The sequence below is a fragment of the Neophocaena asiaeorientalis genome, unplaced genomic scaffold (genome assembly GCF_003031525.2).
Source record: "Neophocaena asiaeorientalis asiaeorientalis breed wild unplaced genomic scaffold, Neophocaena_asiaeorientalis_V1.1 scaffold32, whole genome shotgun sequence".
Classification (NCBI taxonomy): domain Eukaryota; kingdom Metazoa; phylum Chordata; class Mammalia; order Artiodactyla; family Phocoenidae; genus Neophocaena; species Neophocaena asiaeorientalis.
Window position 1 is genome coordinate 4,242,598 of NW_020185327.1, and position 12,912 is coordinate 4,255,509.

The window sequence follows — 12,912 nt, forward strand, 5'->3', positions numbered from 1 at the left end:
ATCATTGGTATATTCTCGTTCTATCCAGATAGTGAAGGATGCTAAAATTAGGAAATTTACTATTGAGAAAACATGTCCTAGAGGGAAAGACAAGGACAACCGTCTGCTAAGAAGATTAGCCTGTGATTCATGACTCCCATCAGCCATCTCAACAGAAGCCCAGAGTAGAGAAGGGATTATCCAGCAAAGAACTATGGAGCTATTGTTTGTTTAATGATGTGGATGCCCTTCTCATGCATAGAAGACAGGCATGGATGTTGAGAATATTATACCAGCGGAAACACTTCCAGCTAGGAATGAAAGAGACAAAAAGACTAAAATGTAGGAAGGCTGTCAGACCTTTGGGATTCTACAGGCAAGAAATAGGCTAATGGAGCTACTAGGCCATGAATATGTGCTAACTTTAAGAAAAAGGAAGAATGACTCTGAGAAAATAGTGGCAGAAACAGAGGGCAGAGGGGGCAGGTCTATTGTCACTATGGACCCGGAGAACAAATCACAAGCCACAGAAAATTATTCTCAGAGATTTTCCTACTGGGACTTTTCCTGCCAAGTTTTGGGCTTACTAGGGACCTCTGGCCTCTTTATTCGTTCTAATTCCTCCTCCTGATAGGAATGTCTATCCTATGCCTGTCTCGCCATTGTATTTTGGAAGCTGATAGCATGTTTTCTAGTTTCACAGGTCCATAGATGGAGAGAAATCTTGACCCAGGATGGCACATTTCCAGAGTCTCACCCATACCTGATATAGATGATTTAGATGGTAAGATTAGGAACCTTATGAGTTAATGATATTTAGATGAGATTTTTGATTTAGAATTGATGCTGGATTGGGTTAAATGTTCGGGGATGTTAAGGTGAATGTATTTTGCACATGGGAAGTATGTGAATTTTAGTTGGCCAGAGGGCAGAATGTAGTGAGTTGATATTATCCCCCCAAAATCCAAAGTGCCTGGATTCTCAGATCATGAGCTTATTTGATTCAGACTTCTAGCCTCGGGCTTCCCTGGTGGCGCAGTGGTTGAGAGTCTGCCTGCCGATGCAGGGGACGCGGGTTCGTGCCCCGGTCCGGGAAGATCCCACATGCCGCAGAGCGGCTAGGTCCGTGAGCCATGGCCGCTGAGCCTGTGCTCCGCAACGGGAGAGGCCACAACAGTGAGAGGCCAGCATACTGCAAAAAAAAAAAAAAAAAAAAAAAACAGACTTCTAGCCTCCAAACTGTGAGACATTAAATTTCTGTCATTTAAACCACCCAGTTTGTCATCCTTTGTTACAGCAGCCCTAGCAAATAAATATTGGAAGTTTATTGGTTCAAACAGCAAGAAGTCTGGGTTTCAGCTACGGTTTTATCAGATCTCTGTCTTAATTCTCTCTGATGTTCTCTCCTTTATGGGTCAACTTTTTGTTCTGGCCACTTATCTCACGGTAGCGAAATGGTTTCAGGAGTTCTAGGCATCCCATCAGACTCCATCCTGCACACAGAAAGGGAGAGCATCTTTGTTCCAGCATTCTAAACAAAAGACGTGACTTTTATTTGGACTGGCTTAGGTCACTCCTACCTAACTGTGGTGGCTTAATAATTAGAAGTATTGAGTGGACTAACTAAATCAGGATGCACTTGTAGATTGAAAGTTAAGATCAAATTCCCTTAAAGCAAATGAGTTGTGTGGGGAACGGGCATATCCTTGAAAAATCTAAGATACCATGGAAAAGCGAGAATGAGACAATGGAAGCCAAGTGAACAGAGAGAAAATATTTACATCTTTTGACTAGAGATACATATTTTAACACTGCCTTTGCAAGTTTTTATACCAGCTTTTATATATTTTTCTTTCTTTTTTTATTGGGGTATAGTTGTTTTACAATGTTGTGTTAGTTTCTATTGTACAGTGAAGTGAAGTTCCCTGTGCTATACAGCAGGTTCTCATTAGTTACCTATTTTATACATAGTAGTGTATATATATCAGCTGTTAACTTGTCACCTTTATCCTTTGTAATTTCTGATTTACGTTTTCTTCAAAAAGAAAACACACGTTTCTTGAAGCTGTTAATTTTGTGTATGCTATTTATAATTTATTTTTGATACTATTGAGAATTAAATGGATTGTTATGATTTGTGACATAATATTTACTAATGGCTTATGATTAATAAAGAGAAAAAACCTGATATGTAAAAATATATATGTACACAAGAAGAATGAAAGTTAGTCTTGGTGAATTTTTTACTTTTTAAAAATATATATTTCTTTCTTAATATGAGTATAATTCAGTTTTTATAATGACAAAAAATGGAATTTAGTTGAAACAGCATTTCAAGCTCATGTATATATTACTCATCACATTTCTATTTCTTTAAACACAATAGCATTTACATTTTTTATATGGTTACCTATATTTACAAGATGACACCCTATATTTTCCAAGAGATACCCTATTTTCTTATGTGGCTGCCAAAACTCATCTGTATTACCCTTAAAGGAGGAAAAAATAATAGTGAGTATTTAAAGACCTTGGTTACTAAATTTGCTTATACAAATGAAAACATTTCAAAGGTCAATCTAATAGAATGCTATTCTGCATTTTTTTTTATTCCATTGACTTAAGTTAATTTTGATGACTAACAATAGCTTCTGATTAGGAAGGATGTCACCTACTCTAAAGCACTCCCACTTTAACAAAATGTAATACTGCAAAAAGAAACATTTGGTAAGCAGGTTAGAAAAAAAAATTGTCAGGACATGATCTATAGTGAAATGTAATGAGAAGATATTGTATTATTATGATGTGATCAAAAATTGAAATGAAAACCACAACAGTATTTATCTAGAATCATTACATTTTAAAGAGCGTCTGGTGCAGCTTGCAGATTGATAAGTTATGCAATTAACCAATATCCAATTTACTAGAGTAACAAGTCAGGCAATCAGATGAGACTGGGTCAAAAATATGCAATAGTTTCCTATTTATGGGTTTCAAATACATTTCAGAACTTAAACCAGAAATTAATTACTTGAAATTAAAAAACAACAACAACAAACAGTTTACATTCCTTTATGTATTATTTCTGTGTATGGTTTCTTTTTAATTTAGTCTGTATTTCTTTGACTTAATTCCCAGTTTCAAGCAGCAAAAAATGTTCTGTGGGATTTTGAATTTATTTCTTCCAGATATTCTGATTTAATTAACAGAAAGAAATATGTCAGAAGACCCAAACCTGAAGTATGCCTGTGTAAGAACTACTACAACATTTGCATGTCATATTTAGTTGTGCACTGCTTCAGAATAGACAGCTGTTGAAGCAAAACAAAACAGTGACTGCCATAACTCAGCAATGATCAACATGTATGAAATAAGTTAATATTTTTGCAATAATTTTTAGCTTTTCTTGTGCACATTGGGTGTTTCAAGTATCACTTCTTTAATAGTGCTGTATCTTATGTTAAAAAATATTGAGTTCCTATCGGGTGCCATTTATTATGCTGAAAGCTGAGAATGCAAAAATGAGTAAATCTTCATTACTGTTCTCGAGACAAATCCAGAGAAGTGGGAAAGACAAGTGGGAAAGATAAAATTTCAGAAGGATATCTTTATATCTTAATGATAAAAGGAGCCTGGGGCAGCAAACAGCAGGTAGGTATCTATTCTTGAAGGACATGAGCTGTGAGATGTGTTGGGGGAGGGGTGTGGGGGAGGGAAGGAAGTCGGAGTTAACAAGATCAAGAAAGGGGAAGGGGACAGGGGAGTTGATGGGGTCCCACAGGGAGGAAACAGAATGAAGGAAGTCATATATGGAATTAACAATATACTATTAATTTTCAAAAGGTAATTTTATTGGGCACTTTCCTTGAGGCAAATATTAAGTTCTTTAGATATATCATTTTAAAACGATCCTGAGAAGCAGATACAATTTCCCTCTGCATTATGTGTGCGAAATAAAAACAGCTCAGTATTTGGTAAAAGGTTAAGTGTGAGGCATACAGTGCTATGAATGTGAAGCTAGAGACAGACAGGGAACAGGATCTCATCTTTCGAGTTAAGAAATTTAACTTTTTCTCCGTGGATGATAAAATATTTTTGCAGAGTTTTCAGCGGAGAATTGGGATATTTACTGAACATTTGAGGTAGGTTACTCTGGCCACTTTGTGGAGGGCGGGTTCAGGGGGCACACATGAAGGTAGAGACACATGCTTGGAAATTAAGCTATAAAACAAGGGATTCTCAGAATAAGCACCTGGAACAGAGTGGGAACAGGGCATGGAGGAGTGATCTTTACTTCTATTGAGTGATCTTTACTTCAAGTCTCAGTAAATCACTTCCTTGCTGGTCCTAACCCAATTTCTTCATTGACATACAAGCATACCTAGGAGATATAGTGGGTTTGGTTCCAGACCATTGCACTAAAGTGAATATTGCAATAAAGCAAATCACAGTTTTTTTTGGTTTGCCAGAGCATATAAAAGTTATGTTTACACTATACTATAATCTATTGCATGCAATAGCATTATGTCTAAAAAACAATGTACATACTTCAATGTCTGTTTTTGTGCCAGTACCATACCGTTTTGATTACTGTAGCTTTGTAATATAGTCTGAAGTCAGGGACCCTTATTCCTCTAGCTCCATTCTGCTTTCTTAAGATTATTTTCGTTATTAAGTGTCTTTTGTGTTTCCATACAAAATTTTTAAAATTTTTTGTTCTAGTTCTGTGAAAAATACCATTGGTAATTTGATAGGGATTGCATTGAATCTGCAGATTGCCTTGAGTAGTATGGTCATTTTGACAATACTGATTTTTCCAATTGAAGAACACAGTATATCTTTCTATCTATTTGTGTTATCTTCAGTTTCTTTCATGTGATGGTAAATGGGATTGTTTCCTTAATTTCTCTTTCTGATATTTTGTTGTTAGTGGCTTGATAATTTCTAGAGTTTTTGTATGGTTTTGACTAAAATAGGAGAGCTTCAGTTTTCAGTGGATAACTGAGCACATACACTGAAAGACAGAAGTCAGGAGACAACATAAAGATGTAAAGATTGTTTAAAATCCAAACAGCAGTATTACTTGCCAGTGCTCTATAAATGAAACAACAAAGCTTGGATGACAGCTCATCTGTTTACAACATGGTTTACTGAATATTTTAAGCCCATTGTTGAGACCTACTATTCAGAAAAAAAAAAAAAGATTTCTTTCAAAATATTGCTGCTTATTGACAATGTAACATACCTGGTCATCCAAGAACCCTGTTGGAGATGTACAATGAGATTAATGTTGTTTCCATGTCTGCTAAGACAACATCCATTCAGTAGCCCATAGATCAAGGAGTAATTTTGACTTTCAGATCTTATTATTTAAGAAGTACATTTCCTAAGGCGATAGCTTCCCAAGATAGTGATTCCTGTGATGGATCTGGGCAAAGCCAATTGAAAACCTTCTGGTAAGGATTCACCCTTCTAGATGCCACTAAAAATATTTGTGATTCATGGAAAGAGGTCAAAATATCAATATTAACAAGAGTTTGGAAGAAGTTGATTCAAACTCTGGTGAATGACTTTGAAGGCTTCAAAACTTCAGTGGAGTAACAAGTGGTCAAGATAGCAAGAAACTAGAATAAGAAGTGGAGGGGAAAGGGTAAGCTGGGATGAAGTGAGAGAGTGGCATGGACTTATATATGCTACCAAATGTAAAATAGATAGCTAGTGGGAAGCAGCCACATAGCACAGGGAGGTCAGCTCGGTGCTTTGTGACCACCTAGAGGGGAGGGAGACACAAAGGGAGGAGATATGGGGATATATGTATATGTATAGCTGATTCACTTTGTTATAAAGCAGAAACTAACACACCATTGTAAAGCAATTATACTACAGTAAAGATGTTAAAAAAAAAAAAAAAAAGTGGAGCCTGAAGATGTGACTGAGTTGCTGCAACCCCATAATAAAACTTTAACGGATGTGGATTTGGTTTTTATGGATGAGCAAAAAAAGTGATTTCTTGAGATAAAATCTACTCCTGGTGAAAATACTATGAAAATTGTATCATGACAATTGTAACATGTAACAAAATACTATGAAAATGACAGCAAAAGATTTAGAATATTATATAGCAGCCAGGCTTGAGAGGATGGACTTCAATTTTGAAAGAAGTTCTACTGTGAGAAACATGCCATCAAACAGCATGGCCTGCTACAGAGAAATCGTTTACGAAAGGAAGAGGCAATTAATGGGGCAAACTTCATTCTTGTCTTAAGAAATTCCCACAGCTTCCCCAGCCTTCAGCAACCACCATTCTTTTCAGCCAGCAGTCATCTACATGAAGGCAAGACCCTCCACCAGCAAAAAGATTATGACCTGCTGAAGACTCAGATGATGGTTTTCATTTTTTAGCAATAAAGAATTTTTAATTAAAATATGAACCTTATTTTTTTAGACATAATGCTACTACTGTACACTTAATAGACTACAGAATAATGTAAACACAAGACACAGGTTTTATACCCACTGGGAAGACAAAAAATTTGTATGACTTGTTTTATCGTGATATTTGCTTTATTGTGGTGGCTTGGAACCAAACTCACAATGCCTCTGAGGTATGCCTGTAAGACTTTTTTAACCTAGTTTTTGAGACAAATTATGAACACTCTTATTTTTAGTAAGTATTATATAATCTAATGTTTTGTCTGTTCTTAGATATTATTAAAATTATATGGATGTCTATACACCCACGTTCATAGCAGCGTTATTCACAATAGCTAAAATGTGGAAACAACCCAAGTATCCATTGACAGATGAATGGATAAGGCAAGCGTGGTATATACATATAATGGAATATTATCCAGACTTAAAAAGTAAGAAAATTCTGACATATGCTATGACATGGATGAACCTTGAGGTCATTATGCTAAATGATATGTCAGTCATATAAAAGACACATACAGTATGACTCTACTTATATAAGGTATTTAGAGTAGTCAAAATCATAGAGACGAAATGTAATGATGGTTGCCAGAGGCTGGGGTAAAATGAGCAAATGGGGAGTTCTTGTTTACCTTGTATAGAATTTTAGTTATAGAAGATGAAAAGTTGTGGAGATGGATGGTGGTGATGGTAGGACATCATCATGAATGTATTTTAATGCTACTGAACTGTACACTTAAAAATGGTTACAGTGGTAAATGTTATGTTATGTGTATTTTACTAGGATAAAAATGTTGGGAAAAAACAGAAACAAACAAGCAAACATAAGGATATTTTATCTGTATGTAATTCCATTTAGTAGGTCCTTCAAAAGATGTTCTTTCATGCTAGATGAAGGATCACATCTACATGTTAAATTCTCCTCTATGGAACAATTTAGCCAATACACCAAACTGAAACACACTGCAGGACCCTCATCTACCTGTCTATTTTACACGGCATTGGGACTACTTTATTTTTCTTAATCATGGTACAGCCACTAACCTCTCTAGAATTATTTGCATAAGTAACACTCCTTCCCCCCACCACAGAATTTATTATTCTCTATTACTCTGAGAGAAATAAGGACATGTACATCTTTGCAGTTTATAAAAAACATATACTTAATAGAAAAAACAGTTAATGTGTATACAATAATACTCTCCTACTTTTGTATTGCAATGAATACACTTTATGTTAATTTCTCACTTTCTTTTTTAAATTAATTAATTAACTTATTTATTTATGGCTGTGTTGGGTCTTCATTGCTTGAGTGGGCTTTTATTTTTTTAGTTGCGGCGAGCAGGAGCTACTCTTTGGTGCAGTGCACGGGCTTCTCATTGCGATGGCTTCTCTTGTTGCAGAGCACGGGTTCTTAGGAGTGTGGACTCTGTAGTTGTGGCTTACAGGCTCTAGAGTGCAGGCTCAGTAGTTGTGGTTCATGGGCTTAGTTTCTCCACGGCATGTGGGATCTTCTCTGAGCAGGGCTCAAACCCATGTCCCCTGCATTGGTATAGATGGATTCTCAACCACTGCGCCACCAGGGAAGTCCTCTCAGTTTCATATGTTACTATGAAATCATGGCCTTTGAAGAACTGAATTTGTTTCCATTAATTCTGAGAGTTTTTTCCTGTCATCATTAATTTAAAATTGTCACAGTCAGCCATTATAAGCCCCTTTAATATGGTTCCTTTTGTCTTTTTAATATTAGCCATCTCCCACCAGGCAGCCTTGAAAGAATCCTACCTTCTGGCAATAATAGTATATTCAAAGTTCAAATTAAATTTTTCCTGCCCCAAAACATGGAATCAATCATATTCCAAAGGGCGTAGCTATTTTTTATGAGAGAACACATCAAAAAACAAAATAATCGGGAAACGTGTATGGGTGTTAAGGAAGTTTGCTGAATTTTTATTGGACTTCTTTCACTGAGAACATGAGAAAAGATATTCTTTTTATTTATTTTCATTGTTATTTCCAATTTAACATATTGCATATCTAAGTTGTTGTCAGATGGAATTTTATTAATCACTAATATTTTCCATGACACTGATTTTGAGACTGAGATTCCTCTTTATCTGGCTTTGTCTTGCTTACTGGGTAAAATATACTCCAAAGCCAAGAATCATTAATCATAACCAAAAGAAAGCTAAACAATTGCTTACAGAACCTTGCCTCTGTGAAGGAGACAGGGGCAACGTTAGGGTAATATAACTGAATTAGAGTGACATGAACCCAATAGTAGTGACAGCATTGAATAAGGGATGGGGCTCCAGCTCCAAAGATAGAGAGAGAGAGAGAGAGAGAGAGAGAGAGAGAGAGAGAGATAGATAGATGAGAGATCACACATTATTTGCTCACTTCTTAGCATAATTAGATGTGATTAACATTCAAATTAGTAGACTAAGTAAAACAAATTGTTCTCCTCCATGTAGGTGGGCCTCATCCAAACCATTGAAAGCCTGACTAGGATAAAAAGGCTGAGTAAGAAAGAATTTGCTTTCTCTGGCTGACTGATTCCAAGATAACGTATTGGTCTTCTGTCTTCAAACTCAGACTAGAACCTATACCATCAGCTCTTCTGGGTCTCCAGCTTGCCAACTGCAGATCTTGGGACATCTCAGCCTCCATAATCACATGATCCAATTCCTTATAATATGTATACAAATAAATGATAAATATATAATAAATAAATAAATTGATATATATCCTACAATAAGAACATATATAGTAAGATAATATAATACTTATACAATAATAATATAAATAATAATATATATCCCATTGGTACTGGTTCTCTGAAAAACACTGACTAATATAATTACAATACTTATTATGTAAAATTGAAAAATTAGGAAAAAATGACTATTTACTTAATAATATGAAATAAATACCAGAAGGAAAATCTTAGTTCAAAGACAGAGAAGGAAAAATAGGAATAGGAAATGAAAGAGTCAGGGGACTACATTTTTCAATACAAATCTTGATAAATTATTTGGTATTTTGTACTGTTTACAAATCTTTCTATAAAAATGAAACAAATAAAACTATTACTGACCCAAGATAAAAGATATTATAAAAATTGAGCTAAACCATACTTTAAGACTGTATGACCTTAGGAAAAGGGAGGGGAATATGGAATATTATTTTAGAACTCACAATAAAAGATGTTTTCTTTGAAATAAGAGAATAAAACCACATTTAAAACAATAAGCTAAAATGAAAAGCACTGACAACAACAGTAAAACAAACAAACAAAACACATTTTTGCTTGGTCTTCATGTTCAACAGTCTGAATTAATTGGCAATTAACATGCTTTTAAAGTTCATTGACTTTAATTTGAAGCCAGTTTTTGGAACCACTGCAGTAGATAAGTTTAGCACAAGCAGAAATTCCATTACACATGAAAGATGCTCAACATCACTAAGTATCAGAGAAATGCAAATCAAAACTACAATGAGGTATCACCTCATACCAGTCAGAATGGCCATCATCAAAAAATCTCTGAACAATAAATGCTGCAGAGGGTGTGGAGAAAAGGGGACCCTCCTACACTGCTGGTGGGAATGTAAATTGATACTATGGAGAACAGTATGGAGGTTCCTTAAAAAACTAAAAATAAAACTACCATATGACCCAGCAATTCCACTAATGGGCATATACCCAGAGAAAACCATAATTTGAAAAGATACGTGCACCCCAGTGTTCACTGCAGTGCTATTTACAATAGCTAGGTCATGGAAGCAACCTAAATATCCATCAACAGAGGAATGGATAAAGAAGATGTGGTACCTATACACAATGGGATATTACTCAGCCATAAAAAGGAATGAAATTGGGTCATTTGATGGACCTAGAGACTGTCATACAGAGTGAGGTAAGTCAGAAAGAGAAAAACAAATATCATATATTAAGGTATATGTGTGGAATCTGAAAAAATTTGTATAGATGATCTTATTTGCAAAGCAGAAATAGAGACACAGACGTAGAGAACAAATATATGTATACAAAGGGGGAAAGTGGTGGGATGGGATGGATTGGGAGATATTGGCATTGACATATATACACTATTGATACTACGTAAAAAATAGATAACTAATGAGAACCTACTGTGTAGCACAGGGAACTCTACTCAATGCTCTGTGGTGACCTAAGTGAGAAAGAAATGCAAAAAAGAGTGGATATATGTATACGTATAGTCGATTCACTTTGCTGTACACTATGAACTAACACAATATTGTAAAGCAACTATACTCCAATATAAAATGTATTTCTATGAAAACAACAATTAAAAATTGAAATTAGAAAAAATGAAAAGATTTGCCTATTATTCCATGTGCTTTCTGTATAAAAATCACCAGTTGGTTAGGCACTTGTGTGCAGAAAACAATTCTGATTAACTTAGAAAAGGAGGGCAAAGTTACTGGAAGAATTTGGTATGGCACAAATAAAGGAAAGCAGTGTAATCAGGTAATACAGAGGACAGGACACAAGGCATCTTCTGGGACCAAGGCAGCCGAACTGATTGGACTTTTCAGGCCACTATTATTGGGATAAATGAGCTCCAAACATTTTGTTATACTCACCATGCTGCTCAAGATTCAAATTCCCAACAGGAAGCGTCTGATTGGCCTAGGGAGTCACATTCCTCTTAATTAGAAAAGGGTAGAATCAAGAGAGCATGAGAAACAAAGGGTAGTTTTCCAAAGGAAACTCACCATTTCATTGCCAATGAAGAGGAGATAGATGATGAACAGTCAAAAGCAGTAGATATCAAATCAAAATTCCATTTCCTTACATTCATCCCCATATTACTATGAGCAATACTGCTTTAGAAATATCCAATATGTAGAGGACACGTTGTCGCCCCTGTGTGCCCAATTCTGTTTCTCCGCTCCTCCCTCTTCGCCCCCTTTCCCGCCTCCTTTTGTGCTCCGGAGGCCCAGAGGTATTGGCGGCCGCCATCGTGCTACTCGCGTCTCTGCATGAACACGGTCAGGACAAAAAATAATATCCAAAGATATTTTGTCACTAACAGCGTGATCTATAGCAAGAAAGATGAGCAGTCTGTTCCAACTCGTGAGATTTCCAAGGAGACAGAGAGCCAACGCAGTGTAAAGGAGAATACGTAAAAAGACGTAAAAGATTCTTAAGGGAATGAAAGTTGAATTAAGCACAGTAAATGTGCAAACAACAAAGCCACCCAACAGAAGCCAACTTAAAAGTTTGGAGGCTTCAATTGGCAGACTTCAGAAAGCTCCAGAAGATGACCCCCAAAGAGAAGTGAGTCCCTGAGTTGTGGCTGCTGCATCCGCGGTTGCAGACTCTCTCCCTTTTGTTAAGCAGATGAACAAGTCAGAGCTGCTCAAGCAGCTCCAGCAGCACGAGGAAGACTCGAGGGCACAGAAGGATGGAGAGACACCCAAAATTAGTTTCACTAGCATCATATCAGATATGAAAGTTGCCAGATCTGCCACAGCGAGAGTTAGCACAAGACCAGTGCATCAGATTCAGTTTGATGAAGGGACTGATGATTTTGTTGGCCAAGAGAAGGCTGCTGATCTGAGAAAAAGTTTTAGGAAAAATATATTCAAGGGGAAGAGGCTTAATATTTTTGAGCTTAAGGCAGTTACTAAAGAGGCACCTGAAACAGAGGCAGCACCTTCTCTTTGGGATGTAGAATTTTCTAAGCAGTTAGCGGCAGTCAAAGAGCAACACTTTCAGAATGGTTTTGAAGAGATGACCCAGTTGACAAAAGAGGGGAAATTGTGGGAGTTCCCAACTAACAACGAAGCAGGTTTTGATGATGATGGTTCAGAATTTCATGAACATATATTTCTGGATAAATACCTGGAGGATTTTCCAAAACAAGGACCAATTCGCCACTTCATGGAGTTGATGACCTGTGGCCTTTCCAAAAACCCATATCTGAGTGTTAAGCAGAAGGTTGAACATATAGAGTGGTTTAGAAATTATTTTAATGAAAAACAGGACATTCTAAAAGAAAGCGGCATACAGTTCAATTGAAGACCATGGAAATTTTTATTTCAAGCTGTTGGAGTTTCATATTATAATTTTAAAATTTTACTAGAAAAAAAATCCAATATTTAAAAGTTCAAGCTTAAATATCATCAGACAACAACTACATCCATTAACAAACTATTGCACAATTCCTTTAATGAAAAATCCACTAAATTGCATTACAAATATAATTCTATCAATAAATATAACTTCACAAACATGCTCTAGTTGTTCATCAGTTCTGTGGAAAAGAATGTATAACTCTACTGTGCTTGGAACCTTCAGCATCTCTTTTATTTTCAATAGTATTATGTTACCTTTTAAAATACAATTCAGTGGAAATTTAAGTTGCCAATCAGACTCTGCTCTTCTAGAAGAGTTGATAAAGCATAAAAGAAACTTACACTTGCTAAGGAGAGGTCTAGAGCTCTCTTCTCCCT

The 12,912-nt window shown here is 36.1% G+C and overlaps 1 pseudogene; it reads left to right on the forward strand.

Annotated features, from left to right (window-relative positions):
* Window positions 1–12,478, forward strand: part of LOC112392711 (28S ribosomal protein S31, mitochondrial pseudogene) — a 98,554-nt pseudogene extending 86,076 nt beyond the window's left edge.
* Window positions 12,479–12,912: the final 434 nt, after the last annotated feature.